The 13,258-nt window shown below is 35.3% G+C and overlaps 1 pseudogene; it reads right to left on the reverse strand.

Annotated features, from left to right (window-relative positions):
- Window positions 1-927: 927 nt before the first annotated feature.
- Window positions 928-2,033, reverse strand: LOC112679187 (14-3-3 protein zeta/delta-like; annotated as a pseudogene).
- Window positions 2,034-13,258: the final 11,225 nt, after the last annotated feature.

Here is a 13,258-nt window from a genome sequence, read left to right on the forward strand (position 1 = left end):
TAGTTGAAAAGTCCACTCATAAACTTTTATTCCACTTAAAGGGACTTAATATATGTGTTCTCTACAATTATACTTGGCTTGTTCATGAAAATTTCATAAGACATTAAACAAAGCTAGTTATTTCCCTGTTAAGTATTTGTACACCACATGCATATTATTAGGCAAGTATAAAAAAAAATCAAGAAAGCAAAAAAAAAAAATCTGAAAACAAATAACTAAAAAAAATGTTAAATCCATGAGATTTTTGTTTTGCTGTTGTGCTTGATACACAACAAAAAGTAATAAAGTAATTGATATTAAGCAATTCAGTTTTACTACATTTTTACTTGTACATTTGTTCTTAGGTTGCCTAAAACATTTAAATACAAATCAAATGAATGTAGCAAAAATAATACAAGCAAACAGCAGGGAATTTTACAAATAATGAAAAATGAACCATTTCTGCCCTTATCCAGAGTTGATTGGGTCACAGTGAAAGGAACACTTCTGCAATTGTAGTCAAAGGTGTGCCCAATGAGAATGAGTATTCAACAGGTTCATGTGGTTCAACACTAATATCCATGGGATACCTATTTCTACTACAGCCTTGTAAATGCTCCAAACTTTAGTTACAGTGTCTAGAACCAGGTATTCCTTTTTATTCCTACCAGGACAAACCAACACATAGGCAGTTTTCTCTGCTTAGAAGTGGAAGCAGTTTCAACACCGGCCTTTGCGAAGCCACAATGTACCAACAGGACGATGCCAAACACTTATAACCAGTATACAAGTTCCACATCCCATATTGGGGACCTCAAGATGAAAACAGGGAACTCCCTAACTGTTCACTGGCTCTACAACCTTAATATGAAACCTAAAAACTACTTGAGAAGAAAAGAAATTCAAATAGAAATAACATAAATCTGTCATAAATCATAAACAAAAAAGCTATTTGTGGGACCACATAGATGACAAACGGTCTAGTGTGTAAATTTTAGAATGAGGCAGACAAAAGTTAGAAGGCTGGTTAATTTTCCCATCCTTCTCTTGCTTCAATTCAACTCCATCTTCTTGGGTATCCGATGTCCATGATGTCAAGTTGTCTCTCAGTAATTACATTCTTAGCATGCTGTCTTTTTAAAATTATTATTATTTAAAGATTTTATTTATTTGAGAGGGATAAAGAGGGAAAGAGAGAGCACAAGCAGGGGAAGGGGCAGAGGGAGGGGGAGCAAGCAGACTTCCTGCTGAGTGAGGATCCTGATGCAGGGCTCGATTCCAGGACCCCAAGGTTATGAATTGAGCCAAAGTCAGATGATTAGCCGACTGAGCCACCCAGGCACCCCAAGCATGCCATCTTGGTATGGCTTTTCACTCAATGTGTCAAGTTGAGCAACGGCTCCATCAAAAGCTGTCTTTGCAAGACAGCAGGCTTTCTCCAGGGAGTTCAGAACCTCATACTAGGACATAGAGAAGTTAAGGGCCAGACGCAATCTGATAGGATGTGTTGGTATTTCCTTTTTGCTGATTTCAAAAGCTTCTTGGTGTGCTTCTTGTGACTCATCCACAATCTCCTTCATACCCTCACCAGTGGAAACCCTGGCCAAGTCATAGTAGTGTCTCCTTTCATATTCAAATAGAAGACAGCTCGCTTGTGAAGCACTGGGGATCAAACACTTTTCCAAAAGAGACCGTCCATCATGGCAGACATCTTGTAGCTCAGTCTCAATTTTCTCTCTGGATTCTTGAGCCATCTGCTGTCATTCTCAGCACCTTCCATCTTTTGCCCAATACTTGAGACGACCCTCCAAGATGACCTATGGGCTCCTACAGCATTTTTATAAGCAATTGAGAGAAGATCCCTCTCTTCATTGAATAATTCAGCTCCTTGCTTTACTTCTTAGAGCAGTTTTACGTTCACAGCAAAATTAAGTAGAAAGGACAGAGTTTTCATATGCCCCCCCCGCCCCACACTCACAACTCCCCCAAAACTCAATGTACCACATACCACTGGTGCGTTTGCTATAATTGGTGAATCTACATTGACACGTCATGATCACCCAAAGTCCGTAGTTTACACTGGAGTTCACTCTTGAGTCATACCTTTTCAGGTTCTAATAAATGTTCAATGACATCTCTCCACCACTGTAGTATCCCATGGAATGGTTTCAGTGCCCTAAAAATCCCCTGTCCTCTGCCTATTAACCCTCCATCCTCCAACCTCTGGCAAACACTGATCTTTGTAATCTCCATGTTATTTGCCTTTTCCGGAATGTCACATAATTGGCGTTGTGTGGAATGTGTCACATTGGCTTTTTCCACTTAGAATATGCATCTAAGATTCTTCCGTATATTTTTCAGACTCAGCCCATTTCTTTTCACTATTGAATAATAGTCCATCATATGGATAAATCAGTTCATTTATCCATTCACCTACTGAGGGACATTTTGGTTGCTTTCAAATTGTGGCAGTTGTGAGAAAACGTCTATACACAGCGATGTGCAGGCTTTTCTGTGTACAAAGTTGTCGGCTCGTTTGGGTAAATAGCAAGGACACGTTGCTGGGATGTATGGTAAGAGAGTATGTTTAATTTTATAAGAAGCTACCAAACTGTCTTCCAAAGTGGCTGTTTCATTTTGCATTTCCACCAGCAATGAATGACAATTCCGTTGCTCCAAATCCTCAACAGGGTTTGGTTTTGTCAGTGTTTTGGATTTGGGCCATTCTAATAGGTGTGTAGCGATACGTCATTGTTGTTTTAATTTGCATTTCCCTGATGACATGTGATGTGGAGTATCTTTTCATATGCTTATTTGGCATCTATTTTTGTTCTTTGGTATGGTTTCTATTAAGCTCTGATTTTTAAATAGTTTTTTTTCTTCATGTTGAGTTTTAAGAATTTTTGTATATTTTCATATCAGTTCATTATCAGACTCTGTTTGCAAATATTTTCTCCCACTCCGTGGCTTGTCTTTTCATTCTCCTAACTGTGTCTCACAGAGCAGAAGTTTTTAATTTTAATGATGTCTAGTTCATTAATTATTTCTTTCATGGATCCTGCATTTGGGGTTGTATCTAAAAAAGTCATCAGCAAACCCAAGGTCATCTAGATTTTCTCCTGTGTTATCTTCTAGGAGTTTTACAGTTTTGCATTTTGCATGTGGACCTATCATCCATTTTGAATTGATCTTTGTCAAGAGTGCAAGGTCTGGGTCTAAATTCATTTTTTGCATGTGGTTGTCCAGTTGTTCCAACACCATGTGTTATAAAGAGAATGTTTGCCGCATTTTGTGTTGTGCATTTGCTCCTTTGTTAAGGAGCAGTTGACTATATTTGTGAGGGTCTATTTCTGGGCTCTCTATTCTGTTCCACTAGTTCATTTGCCTATTTTCACGAATATCATACTGCACTGATATCTGTAACTTTATAGTAGGTCTTGAAGTTGGAGTGTGTCTTCTGAATTTGTTCTCCCTTAATATTGTGTTGTTTATTTGGTGTCATAAATCAGATATTCATAAAATAATTTGCTGGGATTTTTATTGGAACTGTGTTTAATCTATGAATTTAGGAAGAATTATGACATTGTGATAATATTGAGTCTTCTTATTCATGAATATGAAATATCTATCCAAGTTTTAGTCCTTTGATCTCTTGCATAACAGCTTTGCAGTCTTCCTTATATAGATATTGTATATATTTTGTTAGATTTATGCCTAAATCTATTTCATTTTGGGGACTGATAATGATATTGTGTTTTTAATTTCAAATTCCAATTGCTCATGGCTAGTATATAAGAAAATGAATGATTTATATATGTTAACTTGGTATCTTGCCACCTTGCTGTAATTGCTTATTAGTTCCAGGAGTTTTTTGTTGTTGTTGTTGATTCTTTGGGCTTTTCCACACTGACAGTCATATCATGTGTGAAAAAAAAGTTTTATTTCTTTCTTCTTAATTCTATGACTTTTTTTTCTTCTTTTCTTCTCTAATTACATTAGCTAGGACTTCCATAACTTCCAGTACTGTTGAAAAGCAGTGGTAAGAGGGGACATCCTTGCCTTGTTCTTGGTCGTAGTGGGAAAGCTTCTAATTTTTCACCATTAGACATGATGTTAGCAGTAGGTTTTCTGAGATGTTTCTATCAAGTTGAGGCAGTTCTCCTCTATTTCAAGTTTGCTGAAAGTTCTTGTTTTGTTTTATTTTTATTTTTTTATTTTTTGCATCTACAAGCATGTGAGATATGATCATGTGATTTTTCTTCTTTAGCCTGTTAAGTTAATGGGTTACATAAATTTTTGAATGTTGAAGCAACCTTACATGCCTGGATTAAATCCCACTTGGTCTTGGTATATAGTTGAAAAGTGTGATTTTCTTCTTGTGCCTGGAAGAACACTTCAACTTTGGCAGAAAGGATATATGTGGTGGAGATGGGGTTACCCGGGGCTTTGAAGTAACAAAAGAGAAGAAGGCATGAGATGATAGTAGCCAAGAATGCAGGCCGAGGATTCAAATGAGACCCAGATACGAGTGTTGGCTCTACAACTGACCAGCTAGCTGACCATAAGTAAATTACTGAAATACTCTAAGCCTCAGTCTTCTCATCTGTGAGATGAAGACAGTAATATTACCTGTCTCAGAAAGTAGTCAAGAGATTATAGAGATAAAAAGGGTACGATACATAGAATGAGTGACCAGCTCTCAGTAAGCATTTGATAAATGTTAGATATGACTTTTTTTAAAAAGCCAAAAGGGGGTACCTGGGTGGCTCCATCCGTTAAGCAAACAACTCTTGATTCTGGCTCAGGTCATGACCTCAGGATTGTGAGATCAAGCCCTGTGACAGGTTCCATACTGGGCATGCAGCGTGCTTAAGATTCTCTCTCTGCTCTTTTCCCCTGCTTTTTGTCTCTGTCTGTCTCTCAAATAAATAAATAAGTAATCTTCCTTTAAGCATTAGTAAATAAATAAATAAATAAATAATTAATTAATTAATTAAATTAAAAAGGCAAAGGACAATGGTAAATTTTTTTAGATGGATAAAAAACATTGAGATAATGACCAGAATAGCAAAAGTTTAAAGCAGAATGTGCCATGAAAAGATTTAATTAAGCTAAAGGAGTATATAAAGACTCTTTTAATAACTGATAAGATTTTACGAAGGCATAGGACATAAGTTAGAAATTAACTTTCACTTAAATTGGTGATTTCCAGCCTTGCTATTACAAAGGCAAATGTATAGCTAGTGTGGGAGAGTTATAATTTTGAAAAACTGCCTGGAACCACCACATTTCATTATTCTCTTGCCTGTTCATAGTCTTGTTTTATGTTTGAGTGAGTTAAACTATCTGATTATGTTTTAGACACTCCTGAGTGAAATATGTGCTAAGCTGTAGACTGTTATGTCATATGTACATAATTTCTTCCTTCCTGAGACTCTGCTTTCTAGGTCTTTTCTTTTTTCCTCTACTTATTCTTACAATGTTTCCTTCTCTTTTTGATATGCTGCATTCTATTGTCTCTCCACTTAAATTTAACTCACATTAGTTTTATACAAAGAAAAGAATGCTATTTCCCATTTTAAAAAATCTGTTTTTTCTCTTTTCTCTTGTATTAATGCCGAATTCAATTCCATCACATTTAGCTAAGGTTTTAGGAGATTGCTTACTTCAGGTGTCATTACTTTTCAACTATAAACCCCAAAGGGGTAGTTAATTTTTAGTCTATTTTTACATGGTCCAACCTTTTTTTTTCTTTTTTAAAATATTTTATTGATCAGCTTTTCTTAATGCATATATAATTAATACCACTCCAGTTCCATTGTATATTTCTTCTCTAAATAAATACTTAAGTTATTACCACAGCTTCTAATTCAGTATTGAGAAAGCTAGGAAATTTTGCATGTGTGTGTGAAGGGTCAATGCCTATATATAAGGCAGTGATATGTAATATATCTGTTGCTCATTTAAAACTTTGGCATTGCCTCCATTACCTACATGTCCTGTATATCTGTATAAGATCACATTGAGCCTGTGTGTAATATTTACCATTGATACTGCCAAAGTCCTGAATTGAATTCTTTCCAGAAATGTTAAGGTTTGAGTTTATTGTTTCAAGTTAATGAGTATGACTTTTACTCAAGGCAAAGACAAGGGTTGAAACCAGATTATGTGGCCTTAAACCACACAACAATTTCCCTTGTGAAATTTTTTGCTGTTGGAGTTTAGTTTGTATAAAATAATCAAAACACTCTGTAGGAATTATAAGCTTCTAAAGTGTTTTATCCCCACAGAGCAGTTTAGAGCATGTGTGGCAGTCCGGAACTTAGAAGGTGGTTGACTTAATTTATTGTAAGCATTAGAAATCAAAATTAGCATTAAAAATCAACCCCTTGTGACTTTTCCCCTCTGAGATGAGCTTACATAAAACAATTGAGTATGCTCTAGGATTCATCATTTTTGGTGAACTTTTAATTTGGTTGTATAATGGTATAGAATGGTTATAAAAGATTTGGAATCAAACTTGAATCACTTCTCCTTAGCTCTGAAAGTTATTAAAACATAGAGACCTGTAGACTTTTATTGATAAACATTCTAATTACAATTTTATTTTAGAGGACAATTCTTAGTTTCCATGTTTGTGTACTTGTTGGCTTCCAAGATCTTCTCAGTCATCTTTTTCTTTTTTTCTTTTTCAGGGTTATTTAGGACTAAACATAGATTTTAAAGGTTTTTTGGTTTTTTTTTTCAGCTTTACGTTGAGAAATGGATGTGTTTCTTTTTTTCCCCAATACAAACCTTATAGGAAACTTGTGTATTATGTGAGCATTTACATATACTTTGTATATACATAAAGTAATTTTCTTAAAACTAAAGTTTGCACAGGACAGTGGAAGCTGCAAAGACCTCTTTCCTAATAACTTCAGTTTACTCTAAAGAGCATGACTTCAGAAGCAAAACAAAACAAAACAAAACAAAAACCTGACTTTGTTTCCTAGGATCTTAAAATACAGCAAATTCTCTATAGTTAATTAATTATGTTATTAGCTAAAAATCACAAACTTCAGTGGCATATAATTGTCTGCCAATAAAATGTGTGTATCCATATAAATGTCTTCATATTCTTTTGTATACATTACCTTTTTCTCCTCAGAGAAATAAAGAAAAAGAAGTAACGTTTCTAAAATAAATACCAAAAAATAGATGACGAGGGGAGGGATTGGTAACTGTAAAGTCAATGAAATCTAACATGGATGAAAGTGTCTTTACTTAATACTGATCACTTTTGAGAAACAACTGGATATTTTAAGGTGACAACTCTGTAATTATTTTTGGAATACTATGTTTGCTTTCTGAAATCCACAACCATTTCTATTTTCCTCTTAGTACAGCAATTTGGTGAACTGTAATTTACTGCAATTTGTGTGGACAAGGATTGTAGATTATATTTTGCTATTAATATTCCCCAATACAAATTTATATCAACAAATCCAGAGGTGGCATATGACCAAATTCAATGACTTATGCTTAAGAAAACAATAGTTAATTACAGTTTTAAAAGGTAGTATATTTTCCAGCCATTCAAAAACACAAAACAGCCTTCCAGCAGTAATCTGGAGTTTGTACCAAATGAAGGCCTCTTGCTGAAATGTCTGTGGGACCTCTTTGAAGCTTGGTGCTCATTAGGATGTGCATGCAGAACAATTTACTGTTCAGGGATCTGGTTAGGATAGTACTAAACTAAAGCAGTCACGAATAGCCTAGTCCTTTGCATGTCCCAGTAATTCACTCTGCTAGTAGATTGCTAATAGACTGGAGGATAAGTGTTTGTTATGGGAGATACATATACTTTAAATTGTGCACCCGAGTGCTACATGGAGTTATGTGGGAAGATGAGACACCTGCTTTTGAGGTTTGTTCAAAGGACACAGAAAGATCCTTTCCACTCTCAAACAAACTCCTGTATCAGTTATCTGCATCACCTGACATTATCATAAAAATCCTCCCTATGAGTTAAAACATTATATCCAGAAATAAAGTTCCCTTAAAGAGCTTTTGATTCACATGTCAATAATTTAGTATTTCCCCTAGTACTTTATAATTTACAAAGTTCTTTATAGACAATTCTGTGGTCTGTTGTCATTTTCCTATGAGCAATGAGGAACTGAGGCTCAGAGAAATTATATAACTCACTCAGGGTCATATGGCTAATGGCAGATGGAAGCCTCTGGCTCCAAATTTAATGCTTTTATTATTACATTCCAGGAAGGACAGAAGAGACTACGGGCTCACTAGTCAATACACAGGATTGTTTGGCAGGTTAGTGGGTCAGCATTGGGAGAGGGTTGCAAAGGTGCTTTAGGTCAAAGTGAAAAGGGAGACCATCAAGCACACTGGGCGCCCAGGGTTGGGGAGGGGAGGGGTTGAGGAGAGGGATGTACTAATCAAAAAGACTCAAGGTAGCAAAGACAGAAGTAGAAATTCTATGACCAACCTTACTCTTTAAGAATGCTCATGTCTATGGGAATAACTCTCCTCCTGCAACAGCTCCTAAGGGGCTCCATGGTATTTTCTAAATATTGTTCTACTATGTTGGGAAATACAGGTTTGTTGAGAAAGGGGATTTAGATTTTTTTTTTCCTTTTCTAGAAATTCTCTATGGGACTTATTTAGGCAAGAAAAAATATAGGGCACTCTACCAGTACTCTGTCTGTGAGTGGCCTCAGGGATATGTAGGAGGATCTGGCAATCAGGTATTTCCTACAGTTACAACTTATTCATCATCATCATTAACAAGCACTCTTTTAGGGTTGGAGGATCTGAAGCCAGATTGCCTGGCTTAGAACTCTGTTCTTACTAGCTATGTGACTCTGGACAATTTCCTCATCTGTTAAATGGTCATACTAATAGTAGCTACCTCATATGTTGTTGTAGGAATCACATAAATAAGCATGTAAAAATCTTAGAACAGAGTAGGCTTTCAATGAATTTAGCTATTATTATAATTCACAGCAAGTTATAATCAGGGCATGCCTCAAAAAGCATGGATATAATTGAAAAAACTACCCCCAAATTTTGAGGTATTAATTTATAGTAATTATTAATATTTTTCTTAATAAGGACTTTTTTGTTTTATAGTTAGTAGCACTTTAATGAGACTTTTTTCCAGATTGGGTCACATGATATAATTTATGGTATAAATTTTTTAATGTAATTTTTAATGTAATTTTGTATGTAATGTATGTAAATTATGTAAGTAATTTTTATCCCATAAAGATGTTTCCTAACAAAATATCAATTTCTTCTTTCATCTTCTTTCTCATTTTTAAAGAAGTAAGAGTCAAGTCTTTTTCCTTAAAACATACTGAATCCCAAAAGAAATATTTATGTAATAAGCAGCTGGAAAGACTGGGTACCATGAGATGTAAGAAATAAAACATGGAAAGCCTGGGCTGGAGTTAAGAGGACAGAGTTAGGAAAGGGGACGTTGGTCTAAACAGCAGGTTCTGGGAAGCTCAGATAGAAGGAGAGAAATCATCATACTCTTTTGTTCGCTTGTTAGAGTCAATTGGTTTATCTCTCATCAATATTCTATGAAGATGATAGAAGCTATTTAGGGTCAGCTAAAGGGAAGTAATGCAGTTGCTTGGTGCTTGCTTATCTGAATTTTATTTTGTTCCCCTTCATATTTGTCTGTGTTTCTTGAATACTCCATGTTCTCTCTTGCTTTTTGAAAGGTGGAACTTTGCACATACTGTACGCCTTACAGAAATCTTCCCAACAAACTCATCCTTTGTCAAGTTACCTTCTCCTTATCTCCAGTCTCTGTTAATGTCATATCCTTGAGATATTTTACCCCTAGATCAGGTAATTCCACTCCCCATTCAATGCTCTCAGGGCACCTTCAGAACTTCCCCATTGTCACCCTAGACTATTCTCAAATGTTTGGCTTCTCTAGGTTGTAAACTCCAGAACAACCTAGCCCTTATCTCCAGGATTCTGGGAAACGTACTCTGTCTTGATCTGGATGGTGGTTTACCTACATAAAAATTTTAAAAAGGGGCACCTGGGTGGCACAGTCAGTTAAGTGTCATACTCTTGGTTTTGGCTCAGTTCGTGATTTCAGGGTCCTGGGATTAAGCCCTGTATCAAGCTCCGAGCTCTGCACAGAGTCTGCATAAGACTCTCCCTCTCCCTCTGCTGTTCTTTCCACTCTCTAAAATAAATAAATAAATCTTAAAAAAAAAACCTAAGATCAGTGAACTTTATTCTAGGCAGATTATGCCTCAATAAATAAAAACAAAAATCAGGCACGGAGCCGGAATTTAATCTGCACGTCACCAAACCTTGAGGTTAAATTGAACATTTTGAATAATTAGAAAAGTTCTTCCTATACTTAGTTGAAATATGCATTCCTATAATTTTCATCTGTTGGCCATATATCTGTTTTCTGAGCCAACTTTGAATAATTCTTTTTTCTTTTTTTTTTTTACAGGATGCTTTTTAAAATATTTGATGAGAGCTTTCATGTTCCAGGCGAATCTCAACCATTCCTCTCATGACAGTTTTAATTTTTTAATCATCTCAGTCTTTCCTCAGCAGATGTTCTCTAGTTTATAATGTCTTTCAAAATATGGCATCTAGAACCGAATACAGCATTCCTAGTATTATCTGACCAACGCAGAGTACAACTTGCCATTACTTCCCTTGAAATTATATTTTGCTACTATTAAACTGACTAAAGCATTTTCATTTCTGTTTAGTATTATCTCTTAGTACTAAGACTCCTTTTCAACTCCGTTTAAAAACTGCCATTAAACTAGATCCCCTCCATCCATATTTGCAGAAGTCATTTCAAAAAATTAATTCAGGCCTTTAAATCTTGTTGGCTTTAGGCAATAATGGGTTCCAACTTATTCCACCCAAAATTACATTCTCTATTTCATAGGTTTACTATAAAGATTAAATATAGTACTGTCTATAAAATCTATTTTAGAAAATGCACATACATGCAAATTTAAAGAAAATACTGAGATAATTTTGAAACCTAAGACTTTCATCATTTCATGTTGTTTATTAAGAATATTACGTGTAAAAAGCACAGGGACAGAGTCCTACAGCATAACTTCCTTTCAAGTTGATAATCCATCAACACTTTTTGTCTTACTTGTTTAATCATTCTTAAACAGGAAAATAGCTGAACGCCATATGAAAAATCAAGATTATATTAAGGAGCATATAGAAATAAGACAGAAGTTGAATAGCTTGTATTTCTTGTGTCATCTCTTAACATATAATTAACTGCTTAAGCAATAATCCTATACAGTCTTACTTATAGCTTTATAATAGATTTTCGGTAGATGTTGACTGTTGTTGGCCTTCTGAATTTCTATACACTATTGAATATACTATTCTAGTCCTGCATTTGTGTGTTCATGTGCACACACACACACATACACACAGTCTGTTTAAGATTTTGACTAGGACCCCTTTGAGTCTATAGATCAATTGGGAGAGAATCGACATCTTTAAAATAATGACGTAAAATAAATAAATAAATAAAATAAAATAAAATAAAATAATGACGTTTCCAGTCCATGACCACAGTATTCTTTTCATTTATTTAGAGTCTTTTTATTGTTTTTCAGTAAAGTTCTTAATTTTTCTATAAAGGTCTTGCACATTTTCCTATGTATGTCATATTTTTGTACTGTGCTAAGTGGTATATTTTAAAAATATCATTTTCTAACTTTATTGCCAGTGTAAAACCTAATTGGTTTTTGTTTATAGATTTCTTCATCTACTAACCTTGTAAATGCTAATTAATTCTGACAATTTTTTAGATTTTTAAAAATTATCTTACAAGGTCATGCCAATCCCTTTAACATATACCTTTCTGTGTCTTGTTTTAATCTATCTCTCTGCCCCTTCCCTCTCTCAGACTACCACTCTCCTGCATCTTGCTTTTAATAATTTATTTCATGTTTTAAAATAATGTTTTATCATATGTATATATTCCTTCAAGAGAATATTTTAATTTCTTTTAATTGTATAAGAGATATTATATTGTATATAATATTCTGGGACTTTAACCAATATTGCATTACTTCATTTTTATTGCCACAGAAATAAAACATGAGAGGGACGCCTGGGTGGCTCAGAGGTAGAGCATCTGCCTTCAGCTCAGGGCGTGATCCTGGGGTCCTGCGATCGGGTTCCCCACGGGAGTCCTGCTTCTCCCTCTGCCTGTGTCTCTGCCTCTCTCTGTGTCTCTCATCAGTAAATAAATAAAATCTTTTTTTTAAAAAAGAAATAAAACATGGGAGAATTATTGATCTTGGTGTAGGGAATGTTCTTTGGCAAGAATATATAAAAGTAGTATCTCTTTTCATCAAAGAAACTTTTCATATAGTAAAAACAGCATATTACAGAAAGTAGGGACTTGAACAGATATTTGTATGCCAATGGTCGTAGCAGCATTATTCAAAATAGCTAAAAGGTGGAAAATGGCCATCAACAGATGAATGGATAAACAAAATGTGGTCTGTACGTATGATGGAATATTACGGTACAGTGTGGTTGAGCCTTGAAAACATGTCAAGTGAAATAGGCCAGGCAAAAAGAAAAATTTGATTCCACTCATATGAGATAAATTTATAGACAGCTTCATAGTGACAGAAAGAACAATGGTTAGGAGAGGCAGAGGGGAGGAGAGCATGAGGTGTTACTGTTTAACAAGCACAGAATTTCAGTTTGAGGTAATGGAAAAGTCCTGGAGATGAACAGTGGTGATGCTGGCGCAACAGTGTGAATGTATGTAATGCTCCTGCATTGTACACCTAAAAATGGTTGCTATGTATAATTTACCAAAATATTAAAAAAATGCATGGTATGAACTAGGAGATAGTATTTATAGTAACTCAAGAATATAAAAGAACTAGGGGCGCCTGGGAGGCTCAGTCAGTTAAGCTCCTGCCTTCAGCTCAGGTCATGATCCCAGGGTCCTGGGATGGAGCCCCTGGCATAGGGCTCCCTGCTCAGGAGGGAGCAAGCTTCTCCCTCTCCATCTGCACTTCCTGCTGCTTGCATTCTCTCTCTCAAACAAATAAAAAAAAATTTTTTTTAAAGAAAGATCTATAAGGAAAGGATAAACCACTCAATAGAAAAATGAGCAAAAACCATAAACAGAAAAAGCATGGCTGATAAACACATAAAGAGGTATTTAACCTCAGGGGTGACAAGGAAATGCAATTCAAAGCCCCAGTGAGATGCCGTTTCACGT

This window comes from Canis lupus, chromosome 6, assembly GCF_003254725.2.
Source record: "Canis lupus dingo isolate Sandy chromosome 6, ASM325472v2, whole genome shotgun sequence".
Taxonomy (NCBI): Eukaryota; Metazoa; Chordata; class Mammalia; order Carnivora; family Canidae; genus Canis; species Canis lupus.